This window comes from Leucopleurus acutus (assembly GCF_964270905.1).
Source record: "Leucopleurus acutus genome assembly, chromosome: 4".
Taxonomy (NCBI): domain Eukaryota; kingdom Metazoa; phylum Chordata; class Mammalia; order Artiodactyla; family Delphinidae; genus Leucopleurus; species Leucopleurus acutus.
The window spans coordinates 98,895,598-98,912,770 of record NC_139146.1 but is presented as its reverse complement, the minus strand read 5'-3'; positions in this window follow the sequence as shown (position 1 = coordinate 98,912,770).

Below are 17,173 nucleotides of genomic sequence, written 5' to 3'. Positions count from 1 at the left end.
GACTTATTTCACTTAGAATCATCGTACCTGAATCCACTGATTATGCTGCTACGGGCCTGATGACATAGATTTCATTGCTGAGTGATATTGCATTGTACGTAAGTACCACAACTTCTTTATCCATTTTTCGCTTTCTGTGATATTGAACTTGTACCGTAAACGAGGTTCTTGTAAACAGAGCCGTCCCAAACTTTGGGGTGGCTGTGTCTTTTTGATTTCAATTTCCCTAAGCTATAGGACCATAAGTGGAAGTGCCCTAGGCTCTGTTGCTTTGTTTTTTGGATGTTTCAGGAAACACCATACACTTCTCCAGAGTGGCTGTTGGCAATTTACATGCCGCCCATCAGCATAACAAGGCTCCCAGTTCTCCATGGCCTGTCCTGCCTTTCTGGATTTTACACTTTTTTCAGGTAGCCCTTTTGACCGGGGGTCAGTGAGACTTCATTGTAGTGCAGATTTCCTTTGCAAGCTTGCTTGGTTGGCCAAAAAGGGCGTATGCGTTTTTTCCTGAATATATTCAGGAAAAAACGCATACGCCCTTTTTGGCCAAGTGCATCATTGTGGACATTCTGCCTCTTTTCCTATGCTTTACATACAATTCCAGTCTACCTCCTGAAATCAGTTCCCTGCAATTCTGCCCCGCATTCAACTCCTCTTGGCAGCCTTACTGCAATATATTTTTGGAAGATAGCTGTCATTTATAACTCTGTAGGTTTGTGAATTACAGTGCCCCTGAGCTCCTTTCTTCAACTCGCTTTCTTGTGAGCTGGCCGCAACACCGCAGGATTGCTTCCGGCCCTAGTTTGTTTCCGGCACGGCATGCTGAGCCTTTGGTTAATTCCTCTTCCTGGTGGGAAATGAGAGTTAAATTTGCCCGTCCAGACACCTCCAGCTAGTCTCTCATTGGTTCTCCCTCTTCCTGTTTATGTTACGCAGAAATTGCAAACTGGGCCAAACAAGAGGTTAAAGGCACTGACTCTCCAAGTGGGGAGAGTGTAAGTGAAGCATCTATAATGTTGCACCCGAGTACCAGGGGACGAAAACTGAGACACATTTGAACACGTTTCCCGATCACACGGTGGATCATACTCTGGGTTCCACATGCATGTTTTAGCTGAAGGAAAAATCCCTTAAACATGGAGAGTTGAGACCCATGGAATGGGTACCATGCAATATGACTTCAAAGGGTCTGCATTTGCTCACCGAACCTCACCAATCCTATCACTGCTGCGCTTATGCCGCTGTACACACACTTGATTCTCTTTCGGAGACATATAAATCCATAGGTTTTAAGATTCTTACTAGTTAGGTATATTCTTAGGCGTTTAATATTGGGTGTTGAGTCCACTTCGTTGAGCAAGGAGTAGCTCTTGTCTATTACATATTTGGCTTATGGAACGGTGTCTGTGCTAATTTCAATCTCTGGTTTCATGCAGCACCCCAACTCACCTTTCCCATTAAGCAAGCATGAGTTGGTTTTCTACATTTGACACCCTGTTCTGCTTGGTAATTCTGTTCCTGTGTAGCCAAGTTTACATTCCGTGTATTAGTGATATCTTATGATGTTTCTTTTTCTGTGTGACTTATTTCACTTAGAATCATCGTACCTGAATCCACTCATTATGCTGCTACGGGCCTGATGACATAGATTTCATTGCTGAGTGATATTGCACTGTACGTAAGTACCACAACTTCTTTATCCATTTTTCGCTTTCTGTGATATTGAACTTGTACCGTAAACGAGGTTCTTGTAAACAGAGCCGTCCCAAACTTTGGGGTGGCTGTGTCTTTTTGATTTTAATTACCCTAAGCTATAGGACCATAAGTGGAAGTGCCCTAGGCTCTGTTGCTTTGTTTTTTGGATGTTTCAGGAAACACCATACACTTCTCCAGAGTGGCTGCTGGCAATTTACATCCCGCCCATCAGCATAACAAGGCTCCCAGTCCTCCATGGCCTGTCCTGCCTTTCTGGATTTTACACTTTTTTCAGATGGCCCTTTTGACCGGGGGGCAGTGAGACTTCATTGTAGTGCAGATTTCCTTTGCAAGCTTGCTTGGTTGGCCAAAAAGGGCGTATGCGTTTTTTCCTGAATATATTCAGGAAAAAACGCATACGCACTTTTTGGCCAAGTGCATCATTGTGGACGTTCTGCCTCTTTTCCTATGCTTTGCATGCAATTCCAGTCTACCTCCTGAAATCGGGTTTACTGCAATTCTGCCCCGGTTTCAACTCCTCTTGGCAGCCTTACTTCAATATATTTTTGGAAGATAGCTGTCATTTATAACTCTGCAGGTTTGTGAATTACAGTGCCCCTGAGCTCCTTTCTTCAACTCGCTTTCTTGTGAGCTGGCCGCAACACCGCAGGATTGCTTCTGGCCCTACTGTGGTTCTGGCATGGCTCGCTGAGCCTTTGGTTAATTCCTCTTCCTGGTGGGATATGAGAGTTAAATTTGCCCGTCCGGACACCTCCACCTAGTCTCTCATTGGTTCTCCCTATTCCTGTTCATTTTCCACAGAAATTGCAAACTGGGCCAAACAGGAGGTTAAAGGCACTGACTGTCCAAGTGGGGAGAGTGTTAGTAAAGCGTCTGGAATGTTGCACCCGAGTACCAGGGGACGAAAACTGAGACACAGTTGAACACATTTCCCGATCACACGGTGGATCATACTCTGGGTTCCACATGCATGTTTTAGCTGAAGGAAGAATCCCTTAAACATGGAGAGTTGAGACCCATGGAATGGGTACCATGCAATATGACTTCAAAGGGTCTGCATTTGCTCACCGAACCTCACCAATCCTATCACTGCTGCGTTTATGCTGCTGTACACATGCTTGATTCTCTTTCGGAGACATATAAATCCATAGGTTTTAAGATTCTTACTAGTCAGGTATATTCTTAGGCGTTTAATGTGGGGTGTTGAGTCCACTTCGTTGAGCAAGGAGTAGCTCTTGTCTATTACATATTTGGCTTATGGAACGGTATCTGTGCTAATTTCAATCTCTTGTTGTATGCAGCACCCCAACTCACCTTTCCCCTTAAGCAAGCATGAGTTGGTTTTCTACATTTGACACCCTGTTCTGTTTGGTAATTCTGTTCCTGTGTAGCCAAGTTTACATTCCGTGTAGTAGTGATATCTTATGATGTTTCTTTTTCTGTGTGACTTATTTCACTTAGAATCATCGTACCTGAATCCACTCATTATGCTGCTACGGGCCTGATGACATAGATTTCATTGCTGAGTGATATTGCAGTGTACGTAAGTACCACAACTTCTTTATCCATTTTTCGCTTTCTGTGATATTGAACTTGTACCGTAAACAATGTTCTTGTAAACAGAGCCGGCCGAAACTTTGGGGTGGCTGTGTCTTTTTGATTTTAATTTCCCTAAGCTATAGGACCATAAGTGGAAGTGCCCTAGGCTCTGTTGCTTTGTTTTTTGGATGTTTCAGGAAACACCATACACTTCTCCAGAGTGGCTGCTGGCAATTTACATCCCGCCCATCAGCATAACAAGGCTCCCAGTTCTCCATGGCCTGTCCTGCCTTTCTGGATTTTACACTTTTTTCAGATGGCCCTTTTGACCGGGGGGCAGTGAGGGTTCATTGTAGTGCAGATTTCCTTTGCAAGCTTGCTTGGTTGGCCAAAAAGGGCGTATGCGTTTTTTCCTGAATATATTCAGGAAAAAACGCATACGCCCTTTTTGGCCAAGTGCATCATTGTCAACGTTCTGCCTCTTTTCCTATGCTTTACATGTAATTCCAGTGTACCTCCTGAAATCGGTTTCCTGCAATTCTGCACCGCTTTCAACTACTATTGGCCGCCTTACTTCAATATATTTTTGAAAGATAGCTGTCATTTATAACTCTGCAGGTTTGTGAATTACAGTGCCCCTGAGCTCCTTTCTTCAACTCGCTTTCTTGTGAGCTGGCCGCAACACCGCAGGATTGCTTCAGGCCCTAGTTTGGTTCCGGCACGGCATGCTGAGCCTTTGGTTAATTCCTCTTCCTGGTGGGAAATGAGAGTTAAATTTGCCCGTCCAGACACCTCCACCTAGTCTCTCATTGGTTCTCCCTATTCCTGTTCATTTTCCACAGAAATTGCAAACTGGGCCAAACAGGAGGTTAAAGGCACTGATCTCCAAGTGGGGAGAGTGTTAGTAAAGCGTGTGGAATGTTGCACCCGAGTACCAGGGGACGAAAACTGAGACACATTTGAACACGTTTCCTGATCACATGGTGGATCATACTCTGGGTTCCACATGAATGTTTTAGCTGAAGGAAGAATCCCTTAAACATGGAGAGTTGAGACCCATGGAATGGGTACCATGCAATATGACTTCAAAGGGTCTGCATTTGCTCACCGAACCTCACCAATCCTATCACTGCTGCGTTTATGCCGCTGTACACACGCTTGATTCTCTTTCGGAGACATATAAATCCATAGGTTTTAAGATTCTTACTAGTCAGGTAGATTCTTACTAGTCAGGTATATTCTTAGGCGTTTAATATGGGGTGTTGAGTCCACTTCGTTGAGCAAGGAGTAGCTCTTGTCTATTACATATTTGGCTTATGGAACAGTATCTGTGCTAATTTCAATCTCTGGTTTTATGCCGCACCCCAAGTCACCTTTCCCCTTAAGCAAGCATAAGTTGGTTTTCTACATTTCACACCCTGTTCTGTTTTGTAATTCAGTTCCTGTGTAGCCAAGTTTACATTCCGTGTAGTAGTGATATCTTATGATGTTTCTTTTTCTGTGTGACTTATTTCAGTTAGAATCATCGTACCTGAATCCACTCATTATGCTGCTACGGGCCTGATGACATAGATTTCATTGCTGAGTGATATTGCATTGTATGTAAGTACCACAACTTCTTTATCCATTTTTCGCTTTCTGTGATATTGAACTTGTACCGTAAATGAGGTTCTTGTAAAGAGAGCCGGCCCAAACTTTGGGGTGGCTGTGTCTTTCGGATTTTAATTTCCCTAAGCTATAGGACCATAAGTGGAAGTGCCCTAGGCTCTGTTGCTTTGTTTTTTGGATGTTTCAGGAAACACCATACACTTCTCCAGAATGGCTGTTGGCAATTTACATGCCGCCCATCAGCATAACAAGGCTCCCAGTTCTCCATGGCCTGTCCTGCCTTTGTGGATTTTACACTTTTTTCAGATAGCCCTTTTGACCCGGGACAGTGAGACTTCATTGTAGTGCAGATTTCCTTTTCAAGCTTGCTTGGTTGGCCAAAAAGGGCGTATGCGTTTTTTCCTGTATATATTCAGGAAAAAAACGCATACGCCCTTTTTGGCCAAGTGCATCATTGTGGACGTTCTGCCTCTTTTCCTATGCTTTACATACAATTCCAGTCTACCTCCTGAAATCGGTTCCCTGCAATTCTGCCCCGCATTCAACTCCTCTTGGCAGCCTTACTGCAATATATTTTTGGAAGATAGCTGTCATTTATAACTCTGTAGGTTTGTGAATTTCAGTGCCCCTGAGCTCCTTTCTTCAACTCGCTTTCTTGTGAGCTGGCCGCAACACCGCAGGATCTCCTCAGGCCCTAATCTAGTTACAGCATGGCACACGGAGCCTTTGGTTAATTCCTCTTCCTGGTGGGAAATGAGAGTTAAATTTGCCCGTCCAGACACCTCCACCTTGTCTCTCATTGGTTCTCCCTCTTCCTGTTTATCTTACGCAGAAATTGCAAACTGGGCCAAACAAGAGGTTAAAGGCACTGACTCTCCAAGTGGGGAGAGTGTTAGTAAAGCGTCTGGAATGTTGCACCCGAGTACCAGGGGACGAAAACTGAGACACATTTGAACACGTTTCCCGATCACACGGTGGATTATACTCTGGGTTCCACATGCATGTTTTAGCTGAAGGAAGAATCCCTTAAACATGGAGAGTTGAGACCCATGGAATGGGTACCATGCAATATGATTTCAAAGGGTCTGCATTTGCTCACCGAACCTCACCAATCCTATCACTGCTGCGTTTATGCCGCTGTACACACCCTTGATTCTCTTTCGGAGACATATAAATCCATAGGTTTTAAGATTCTTACTAGTCAGGTATATTCTTAGGCGTTTAATATTGGGTGTTGAGTCCACTTCGTTGAGCAAGGAGTAGCTCTTGTCTATTACATATTTGGCTTATGGAACGGTGTCTGTGCTAATTTCAATCTCTGGTTTCATGCAGCACCCCAACTCACCTTTCCCCTTAAGCAAGCATAAGTTTGTTTTCTACATTTGACACCCTGTTCTGTTTTGTAATTCAGTTCCTGTGTAGCCAAGTTTACATTCCGTGTAGTAGTGATATCTTATGATATTTCTTTTTCTGTGTGACTTATTTCTCTTAGAATCATCATACCTGAATCCACTCATTATGCTGTCACGGGCCTGATGACATAGATTTCTTTGCTGAGTGATATTGCATTGTACCTAAGTACCACAATTTCTTTATCCATTTTTCGCTTTCTGCGATATTGAACCTGTACCGTAAACGAGGTTCTTGTAAACAGAGCCGTCCCAAACTTTGGGGTGGCTGTGTCTTTCGGATTTTAATTTCCCTAAGCTATAGGACCATAAGTGGAAGTGCCCTAGGCTCTGTTGTTTTGTTTTTTGGATGTTTCAGGAAACACCATACACTTCTCCAGAATGGCTGTTGGCAATTTACATGCCGCCCATCAGCATAACAAGGCTCCCAGTTCTCCATGGCCTGTCCTGCCTTTCTGGATTTTACACTTTTTTCAGATAGCCCTTTTGACCGGGGACAGTGAGACTTCATTGTAGTGCAGATTTCCTTTTCAAGCTTGCTTGGTTGGCCAAAAAGGGCGTATGCGTTTTTTCCTGTATATATTCAGGAAAAAACGCATACGCTCTTTTTGGCCAAGTGCATCATTGTGGACGTTCTGCCTCTTTTCCTATGCTTTACATACAATTCCAGTCTACCTCCTGAAATCGGTTCCCTGCAATTCTGCCCCGCATTCAACTCCTCTTGGCAGCCTTACTGCAATATATTTTTGGAAGATAGCTGTCATTTATAACTCTGTAGGTTTGTGAATTACAGTGCCCCTGAGCTCCTTTCTTCAACTCGCTTTCTTGTGAGCTGGCCGCAACACCGCAGGATCTCTTCAGGCCCTAATCTAGTTCCAGCATGGCACACGGAGCCTTTGGTTAATTCCTCTTCCTGGTGGGAAATGAGAGTTAAATTTGCCCGTCCAGACACCTCCACCTAGTCTCTCATTGGTTCTCCCTATTCCTGTTCATTTTCCACAGAAATTGCAAACTGGGCCAAACAGGAGGTTAAAGGCACTGACTCTCCAAGTGGGGAGAGTGTTAGGAAAGGATCTGGAATGTTGCACCCGAGTACCAGGGGACGAAAACTGAGACACATTTGAACACGTTTTCCGATCACACGGTGGATCATACTCTGGGTTCCACATGCATGTTTTAGCTGAAGGAAGAATCCCTTAAACCTGGAGAGTTGAGACCCATGGAAAGGGTACCATGCAATATGACTTCAAAGGGTCTGCATTTGCTCACCGAACCTCACCAATCCTATCACTGCTGCGCTTATGCCGCTGTACACACGCTTGATTCTCTTTCGGAGACATATAAATCCATAGGTTTTAAGATTCTTACTAGTCAGATATATTCTTAGGCGTTTAATATGGGGTGTTGAGTCCACTTCGTTGAGCAAGGAGTAGCTCTTGTCTATTACATATTTGGCTTATGGAACGGTATCTGTGCTAATTTCAATCTCTGGTTTTATGAAGCACCCCAACTCACCTTTCCCCTTAAGCAAGCATAAGTTGGTTTTCTACATTTGAGGCCCTGTTCTGTTTTGTAATTCAGTTCTTGTCTGGCCAAGTTTACATTCCGTGTAGTAGTGATATCTTATGATGTTTCTTTTTCTGTGTGACTTATTTCACTTAGAATCATCGTACCTGAATCCACTCATTATGCTGCTACGGGTCTGATGACATAGATTTCATTGCTGAGTGATATTGCATTGTACGTAAGTACCACAACTTCTTTATCCATTTTTCGCTTTCTGTGATATTGAACTTGTACCGTAAACGAGGTTCTTGTAAACAGAGCCGTCCCAAACTTTGGGGTGGCTGTGTCTTTTGGATTTTAATTTCCCTAAGCTATAGGACCATAAGTGGAAGTGCCCTAGGCTCTGTTGCTTTGTTTTTTGGATGTTTCAGGAAACACCATACACTTCTCCAGAGTGGCTGTTGGCAATTTACATGCCGCCCATCAGCATAACAAGGCTCCCGTTCTCCATGGCCTGTCCTGCCTTTCTGGATTTTACACTTTTTTCAGATAGCCCTTTTGACCGGGGGGCAGTGAGACTTCATTGTAGTGCAGATTTCCTTTGCAAGCTTGCTTGGTTGGCCAAAAAGGGCGTATGCGTTTTTTCCTGAATATATTCAGGAAAAAACGCATACGCCCTTTTTGGCCAAGTGCATCATTGTCGATGTTCTGCCTCTTTTCCTATGCTTTAAATGCAAATCCAGTCTACCTCCTGAAATCGGTTTCCTGAAATTCTGCCCCGCTTTCAAGTCCTCTTCGCAGCCTTACTTCAATATATTTTTGGACATTATCTGTCATTTATAACTCTCCAGGTTTGTGAATTACAGGGCCCCTGAGCTCCTTTCTTCAACTCGCTTTCTTGTGAGCTGGCCGCAAACCCGCAAGACTGCTTCAGGCCCTAATCTGCTTCTGGCAGGGCACGCTGAGCCTTTGGTTAATTTTTCTTCCTGGTGGGAAATGAGTGTTAAATATGCCCGTCCAGACACCTACCTCACTCTCAACCCCTTGGTGATGTGGGTCCTCTGGTTTGTGGCCACCTTTTCTGGGTTCCTCACCTTTCGATGATGTGGCCCCACTAGTGTGAGGACACTCCTGCCTGGTTCTCATCCACGTGGTTATGTGGACCCCCTGGTGAGAGTCTGTTCCTGGCTTTGTTCCTCACCCACCTGTGAGGGAGACCCTCTGCTGATAGGTCACTCCTGCATGGCTGGCACACATTGCCTTGGTGAAGTCAGCCGTGTGGTGGCAGTTGGAGCGTGCTGGGAATCTCCTCCCCCCGGTGATGAGGGCCCTCTTGCGTCAGGCCCTAACTGCTGGGCTCACCAACTTTTCTTCGTGAGCCCAGTGATGCTTTGGCACTCCTCTTAGGATCCCATCTCCATGGAGATGTGGGCCTTCTGCTCTGAGGTCCCAACGGCTGGGTTGTTCACATTTTCATGATGTGGGCTCTCTGGTGTTCACAGAGGCCTGGATCCCATAGCCTCTGTGCTCTTGGCCGCCTGCTGGGAGGTTCCAACTGCTGGATTCCTCACTTTTTTAATTTTTTGGGCCCTCTGTTGTGAGGATCCTCCTGCCTGCCTCACTCCCAGCCCCTTCGTGATGTGTGTCGTCTGGTTTGAGGCCACATGTGCTGGGTTCCTCACCTTTCGATGATGTGGGACCAATGGTCTTAGGAGACTCCTGCCTGGTTCACATCCCCTTGGTGATGTGGGCCCTCTGTTGAGAGTCTGATCCTGGCTGGGTTCCTCACCCATCTGTGAGGTGGGCCGTCTGCTGTGAGGTCACTCCTGCCTGGCTTGCTCACCTCGCCTTGTGGACATGAGCCCTCTGGTGGCACTTGGAGCCTGCTGGGAGCCTCCTCTCCTGGGTGATGAGGGCCCTCTGGCGTCAGGCCCTAACTGCTGGGCTCCCCACATTTTGTGATGTGCGCCCAGTGGTGCGAGGACACTCCAGCCAGGTTCACATCCCCATTGGGATGTGGGCCTTCTGCTCTGAGGTCCCAAAGCCTGGGTTGCTCACAGTTTCATGATGTGGGCTCTCTGGTATTAGTTCACTCCTGCCTGCATCCCATAGCTTCTGTGCTCTGGGCCGCCTGCTGGGAGGTTCCAACTGCTGGATTCCTCACCTTTCTTATTCTTTGGGCCCTCTGTTTTTAGGCTACTCCTGCCTGCCTCACTCCCATTCCCTTTGTGATATGTGTCCTCTGATTTGAGGCCACATGTGCTGGGTTCTGCACCTTTCGATGATGTGACCCCACTGGAGGGAAGACAGTCCTGACTGGTTCCCATCCCCTTGCTGATGTGGGCCCTCAGGTGAGAGTCTGATCCTGGCTGGGTTCCTCACCCTTCTGTGAGGTGGGCCCTCTGCTGTGAGGTCAGTCATGCCTGTCTGGCACACGTCACCTTGGCGACGTGGGCCCTCTGGTGGCAGTTGGAGTGTGCTGGGATCCTCCTCCCCTCGGTGATGAGGGCCCTCTTGCCTTAGGCCATAACTGCTGGGCTCCCCACATTTTCTGATGTGCGCCAAGTGAGTGAGGACACTCTTGCCAGGTTCCCATCCCCATGGCGATATGGGCCTTCTGCTCTGAGGTCAAAACGGCTGGCTTGCTCACAGTACCAAGATGTGGGCCCTCTGCTGTGAGTTCACTCCGGCAAGGATCCCTTATCATCGGTGCTCTGAGCCGCCTGCTGGGAGGTTCCAACTGCTGGATTCCTCAACTTTTTTATTCTATGTGCCCTCTGTTGTGAGGCTCCTCCTGCCTGCCTCACTGCCAGCCCCTTGGTGATGACTGTCCTATGGCTTGAGGCCACATGTGCTGCGTTCCTCACCTTTCAATGATGTGACCCCACTCGTGTGAGGACACTCCTGCCTGGTTCCCATCCCCTTGGTGAGGTGGGCCCTCTGGCGAGAGTCTAATCCTGGCTGGGTTCCTCAACGTTCTGTGAGGTAGGCCCTCTGCTGTGAGGTCACTCCTGCCTGGCTGGCACACGTCACCTTGGAGACGTGAGCCCTCTGGTGGCAGTTGGAGCATGCAGGGCGCCTCCTCCTCTCGGTGATGACGGCCCTCTGGCGTCAGGCCCTAAATGGTGGGCTCCCCACATTTTCTGATGTGTGCCCAGTGGTGCGAGGACACTCCAGCCAGGTTCCCATTCCCATGGGGATGTGGTCCTTCTGCGCTGAGGTCTCAACTCCTGGGTTGCTCACAGTTTTGTGATGTGGGCCCTCTGCTGTGAGTTCACTGTGGCCTGGATCCCATAGCCTCGGTGTTCTGGGCCGCCTGCTGGAAGGTCTAAATGCTGGAATCCTCACGTTTTTTATATTATGTGCCCTGTGTTGTGAGGCTACTCCTGCCTGCCTCACTCCAAGGCCCTTGGTGATGTGGGTCCTCTGGTTTGAGGACACATGTGCTGGGTTCCTCACCTTAAGATGATGAGGCCCCACTGGTGTGAGGATAATCCTGACTGGGTCCCATCCCCTTTGTGATGTGGGCCCTCTGGTGAGAGTCTGATCCTGGCTGGGTTCCTCACCCATCTGTGAGGTGGGCCCTCTACTATCAGGTAACTCTTGCCTGGGTTGCTCACCTCGCCTTGTTGACATGAGCCCTCTGGTGGCAATTGGACCCTGCTGGGAGCCTCCTCAGCTCTGTGATGAGGGCCCTCTGACGTCAGGCCCTAACTGCTGGGCTCCCCAACTTTTCTTAGTGAGCCCAGTGTTGCTCAAGCACTCCTCTTAGGTTCCCATCCCCATGGGGATGTGGGCCTTCTGCTCTGAGGTTCCAACGGCTGGGTTGATCACAATTTCATGATGTGGGCTCTCTGGTGTTAGTTCACTGTGGCCTGGATCCCATAGCCTCTGTGGTCTTGGCTGCCTGCTGGGAGGTTCCAACTGCTCGATTCCTCAACTTTTGTATTCTATGGGTCCTGTGTTGTGATGCTCCTCCTGCCTGCCTCACTCGCAACCCCTTCGTGATGTGGGTCTTCTGGTTTGAGGCCACATGTGCTGGGTTAGGCAACTTTCAATGATGTGGCCCCACTGGTGTGAGGACACTCCTGTCTGGTTCCCATCCCCTTGGTGATGTGGGCCTTCTGGTGACAGTCTTATCCTGGCTGGGTTCCTCACTCTTCTGTGAGGTAGGCCCTCTGCTGTGAGGTCAATCCTGCCTGACTTGCACACATCACCTTGGCGACGTGGGCCCTCTGTTGGCACATGGAACCTGCTGGGAGCCTCCTGCCCTCGGTGATGACGGCCCTCTAGCATCAGGCTCTAACTGCTGGGCTCCCCACGTTTTCTGATGTGAGCCCAGTGATGCCAGGACACTCCTGTCAGGTTCCCATCCCCATGGGGATGTGGGCTTTCTGCTCTGAGGTCCCAATGCCTGGGTTGCTCACAGTTTCATGATGTGGGCTCTCTGGTGTTAGTTAACTCCTGCCTGCATCCCATAGCTTCTGTGCTCTCGGCCGCCTGCTGGGAGGTTCCAAATGCTGGATTCCTCACTTTTTTTATTCTTTGGGCCCTCTGTTTTTAGGCTACTCCTACCTGCCTCACTCCCATCCCCTTTGTGATGTATGTCCTCTGATATGAGGCCACATGTGCTGGGTTCCTCACCTTTCGATGATGTGGCCCCACTGGTGGGAGGACAGTCCTGACTGGTTCCCATCCCCTTGGTGTTGTGGGCCCTCTGGTGAGAGTCTCATCCTGCCTCGGTTCCTCACCCTTCTGTGAGATAGGCCCTCTGCTGTGAGGTCACTACTGCCTGGCTGGCGCATGCCACCTTGTAGACGTGGTCCCTCTGTTGGCAGTTGGAACCTGCTGGGAGTCTCCTCCCCTCAGTTATGAGGGCCCCCTGGCATCAGGCCCTAACTGCTGGGCTCCTAACATTTTCTGATATGTGCTAAGTGGTGCAAAGCCACTCCTGCCAGGTTCCCATCCCAGTGGGGATGTGGGCCTTCTGTTCTGAGGTCCCAACAGCTGGGCTGCTCACAGGTTCATGATGTGGGCCCTCTGCTGTGAGTTCACTGCGGCCTGGATCCCATAGCCTCGGTGCTCTGGGCCACTTGCTGGGAGGTTCCAACTGCTGGATTCCTCAACTTTTATATTCTATGGACCCTGTGTTGTGAGGCCAGTCCTGCCAGCCTCATTCCGAACCCCTTGGTGATGTGGTTCCTCTGGTTTGAGGACACATGTGCTGGGATCCTCACCTTTCGATGATGTTGTCCCACTGGTGTGGGGACACTCCTGCCTGGTTCCCATCCCCTTGGTGATGTGGGCCCTCTGGTGAGAGTCTGATCCTGGCTGTGTTCCTCACCCTTCTGTGAGGTGGGCCCTCTGCTGTGAGGTCATTCGTGCCTGGTTGGCACACATCGCCTTGGCGACGTCAGCCCTCTGGTGGCAGTTGGAGCCTGCTGGGAGCCTCCTTCCCTTGGTGATGAGGGTCCTCTGGCGTCAGGCCCTAACTGCTGGTCGCCCAAAATTTTCTGATACGTTCTCAGTGGTGCGAGGACACTCCTACCAGAATTCCATCCCCATGGGGATGTGGGCCTCCTGCTCTGAGGTCCCAATGGCTGGGTTGCTCAGTTTCATGACATGGGCCCTGTTCTGTGAGTTCACTGTGGCCTGGATCCCATAGCCTCGGTGCTCTGGGCCGCCTGCTGGGAGGTTCCAACTGCTGGATTCCTCACTTTTTTATTCTATGTGCCCAGTGTTGTGAGGCTACTCCTGCCTGCCTCACTCCGAGGTCCTTGGTGATGTGGGTCCTCTGGTTTGAGGACACATGTGCTGAGTACCTCAGCTTTCGATGATGTGGCCCCACTGATGTGAAGACACTCCTGCCTGGTTCCCATCCCCTTGGTGATGTGGGCCCTCTGGTGAGAGTCTGATGTTGGCTGGGTTTCTCACCCTTCTGTGAGGTGGGACCTCTGCTGTGAGGTAACTCCTGCCTGGCATGCTCACGTTGCCTTGGCAATGTGAGCCCTCAGGTGGCACTTGGAGCCTGCTGGGAATCTCCTCCCCTCAGTTATGAGAGCTCTGGATAAAACACATATGCCCTTTTTTGCCAAGTGCATTATTTTCCAAGTTCTGTCTCTTTTCCTATGCTTTAAGAGCTACTCCCGTGTACGTTCTGAAATCAGTTTCCAGCAATTCTGCCCCGCATTCAAGTCCTCTTCGCAGCCTTACTTCAGTATAATTTTGGATGATAGCTGTCATTTATAACTCCGCAGGTTTCTGAATTACAGTGTCCCTGAGCTCCTTTCTTCAACTCGCTTTCTTGTGAGCTGGCCGCAACACCGCAGGATCTCCTCAGGCCCTAATCTAGTTCCAGCATGGCACACGGAGCCTTTGGTTCATTTATCTTCCTGGTGGGAAATGAGAGTTAAATTTGCCCGTCCAGACACCTACAGATAGTCTCCCATTGCTTCTCCTTATTCCTGTTCATCTTCCGAAGAAATTGCAAACTGGGCCAAACAGGAGGTTAAAGGCACTGACTCTCCAAGTGGGGAGAGTGTTAGTAAAGCGTCTGGAATGTTGCACCCGAGTACCAGGGGACGAAAACTGAGACACATTTGAACACGTTTCCTGATCACACGGTGGATCATACTCTGGGTTCCACATGCATGTTTTAGCTGAAGGAAGAATCCCTTAAACCTGGAGAGTTGAGACCCATGGAATGGGTACCATGCAATATGACTTCAAAGAGTCTACATTTGCTAACCGAACCTCACCAATCCTATCACTGCTGCGTTTATGACACTGTACACACGCTTGATTCTCTTTTGGAGACATATAAATCCATAGGTTTTAAGATTCTTACTAGTCAGGTATATTCTTAGTCGTTTAATATGGGGTGTTGAGTCCACTTCGTTGAGCAAGGAGTAGCTCTTGTCTATTACATATTTGGCTTATGGAACAGTATCTGTGCTAATTTCAATCTCTGATTTTATGCCGCACCCCAACTCACCTTTCCCCTTAAGCAAGCATAAGTTGGTTTTCTACATTTGACACCCTGTTCTGTTTTGTAATTCAGTTCCTGTGTAGCCAAGTTTACATTCCGTGTAGTAGTGATATCTTATGATGTTTCTTTTTCTGTGTGACTTATTTCTCTTAGAATCATCATACCTGAATCCACTCATTATGCTGTCACGGGCCTGATGACATAGATTTCTTTGCTGAGTGATATTGCATTGTACGTAAGTACCACAATTTCTTTATCCATTTTTCGCTTTCTGCGATATTGAACCTGTACCGTAAACGAGGTTCTTGTAAACAGAGCCATCCCAAACTTTGGGGAGGCTGTGTCTTTTTGATTATTATTTCCCTAAGCTATACGACCATAAGTGGAAATGCCCTAGGCTCTGTTGCTTGGTTTTTTGGATGTTTCAGGAAACACCATACACTTCTCCAGAGTGGCTGTTGGCAATTTACATCCCGCCCATCAGCATAACAAGGCTCCCTGTTCTCCATGGCCTGTCCTGCCTTTCTGGATTTTACACTTTTTTCAGATGGCCCTTTTGACCGGGGGGCAGTGAGACTTCATTGTAGTGCAGATTTCCTTTGCAAGCTTGCTTGGTTGGCCAAAAAGGGCGTATGCGTTTTTTCCTGAATATATTCAGGAAAAAACGCATACGCCCTTTTTGGCCAAGTGCATCATTGTGGACGTTCTGCCTCTTTTCCTATGCTTTACATGTAATTCCAGTGTACCTCCTGAAATCGGTTTCCTGCAATTCTGCCCCGCTTTCAAGTACTATTGGCCGCCTTACTTCAATATATTTTTGAAAGATAGCTGTCATTTATAACTCTGCAGGTTTGTGAATTACAGTGCCCCTGAGCTCCTTTCTTCAACTCGCTTTCTTGTGAGCTGGCCGCAACACCGCAGGATTGCTTCAGGCCCTAGTTTGGTTCCGGCACGGCATGCTGAGCCTTTGGTTAATTCCTCTTCCTGGTGGGAAATGAGAGTTAAATTTGCCCGTCCAGACACCTCCACCTAGTCTCTCATTGGTTCTCCCTATTCCTGTTCATTTTCCACAGAAATTGCAAACTGGGCCAAACAGGAGGTTAAAGGCACTGATCTCCAAGTGGGGAGAGTGTTAGTAAAGCGTCTGGAATGTTGCACCCGAGTACCAGGGGACGAAAACTGAGACACATTTGAACACGTTTCCCGATCACACGGTGGATCATACTCTGGGTTCCACATGAATGTTTTAGCTGAAGGAAGAATCCCTTAAACATGGAGAGTTGAGACCCATGGAATGGGTACCATGCAATATGACTTCAAAGGGTCTGCATTTGCTCACCGAACCTCACCAATCCTATCACTGCTGCGTTTATGCCGCTGTACACACGCTTGATTCTCTTTCGGAGACATATAAATCCATAGGTTTTAAGATTCTTACTAGTCAGGTATATTGTTAGGCATTTAATATGGGGTGTTGAGTCCACTTCGTTGAGCAAGGAGTAGCTCTTGTCTATTACATATTTGGCTTATGGAACGGTATCTGTGCTAATTTCAATCTCTGGTTTTATGCAGCACCCCAACTCACCTTTCCCCTTAAGCAATCATAAGTTGGTTTTCTACATTTGACACCCTGTTCTGTTTTGTAATTCAGTTCATGTGTAGCCAAGTTTACATTCCGTGTAGTAGTGATATCTTATGATGTTTCTTTTTCTGTGTGACTTATTTCACTTAGAATCATCGTACCTGAATCCACTCATTATGCTGCTACGGGCCTGATGACATAGATTTCATTGCTGAGTGATATTGCATTGTACGTAAGTACCACAACTTCTTTATCCATTTTTCGCTTTCTGTGATATTGAACTTGTACCGTAAACGAGGTTCTTGTAAACAGAGCCGTCCCAAACTTTGGGGTGGCTGTGTCTTTTTGATTTCAATTTCCCTAAGCTATAGGACCATAAGTGGAAGTGCCCTAGGCTCTGTTGCTTTGTTTTTTGGATGTTTCAGGAAACACCATACACTTCTCCAGAGTGGCTGCTGGCAATTTACATCCCGCCCATCAGCATAACAAGGCTCCCAGTCCTCCATGGCCTGTCCTGCCTTTCTGGATTTTACACTTTTTTCAGATGGCCCTTTTGACCGGGGGGCAGTGAGACTTCATTGTAGTGCAGATTTCCTTTGCAAGCTTGCTTGGTTGGCCAAAAAGGGCGTATGCGTTTTTTCCTGAATATATTCAGGAAAAAACGCATACGCCCTTTTTGGCCAAGTGCATCATTGTCGATGTTCTGTCTCTTTTCCTATGCTTTAAATGCAAATCCAGTCTACCTCCTGAAATCGGTTTCCTGAAATTCTGCCCTGCTTTCAAGTCCTCTTCGCAGCCTTACTTCAATATATTTTTGGACGTTAT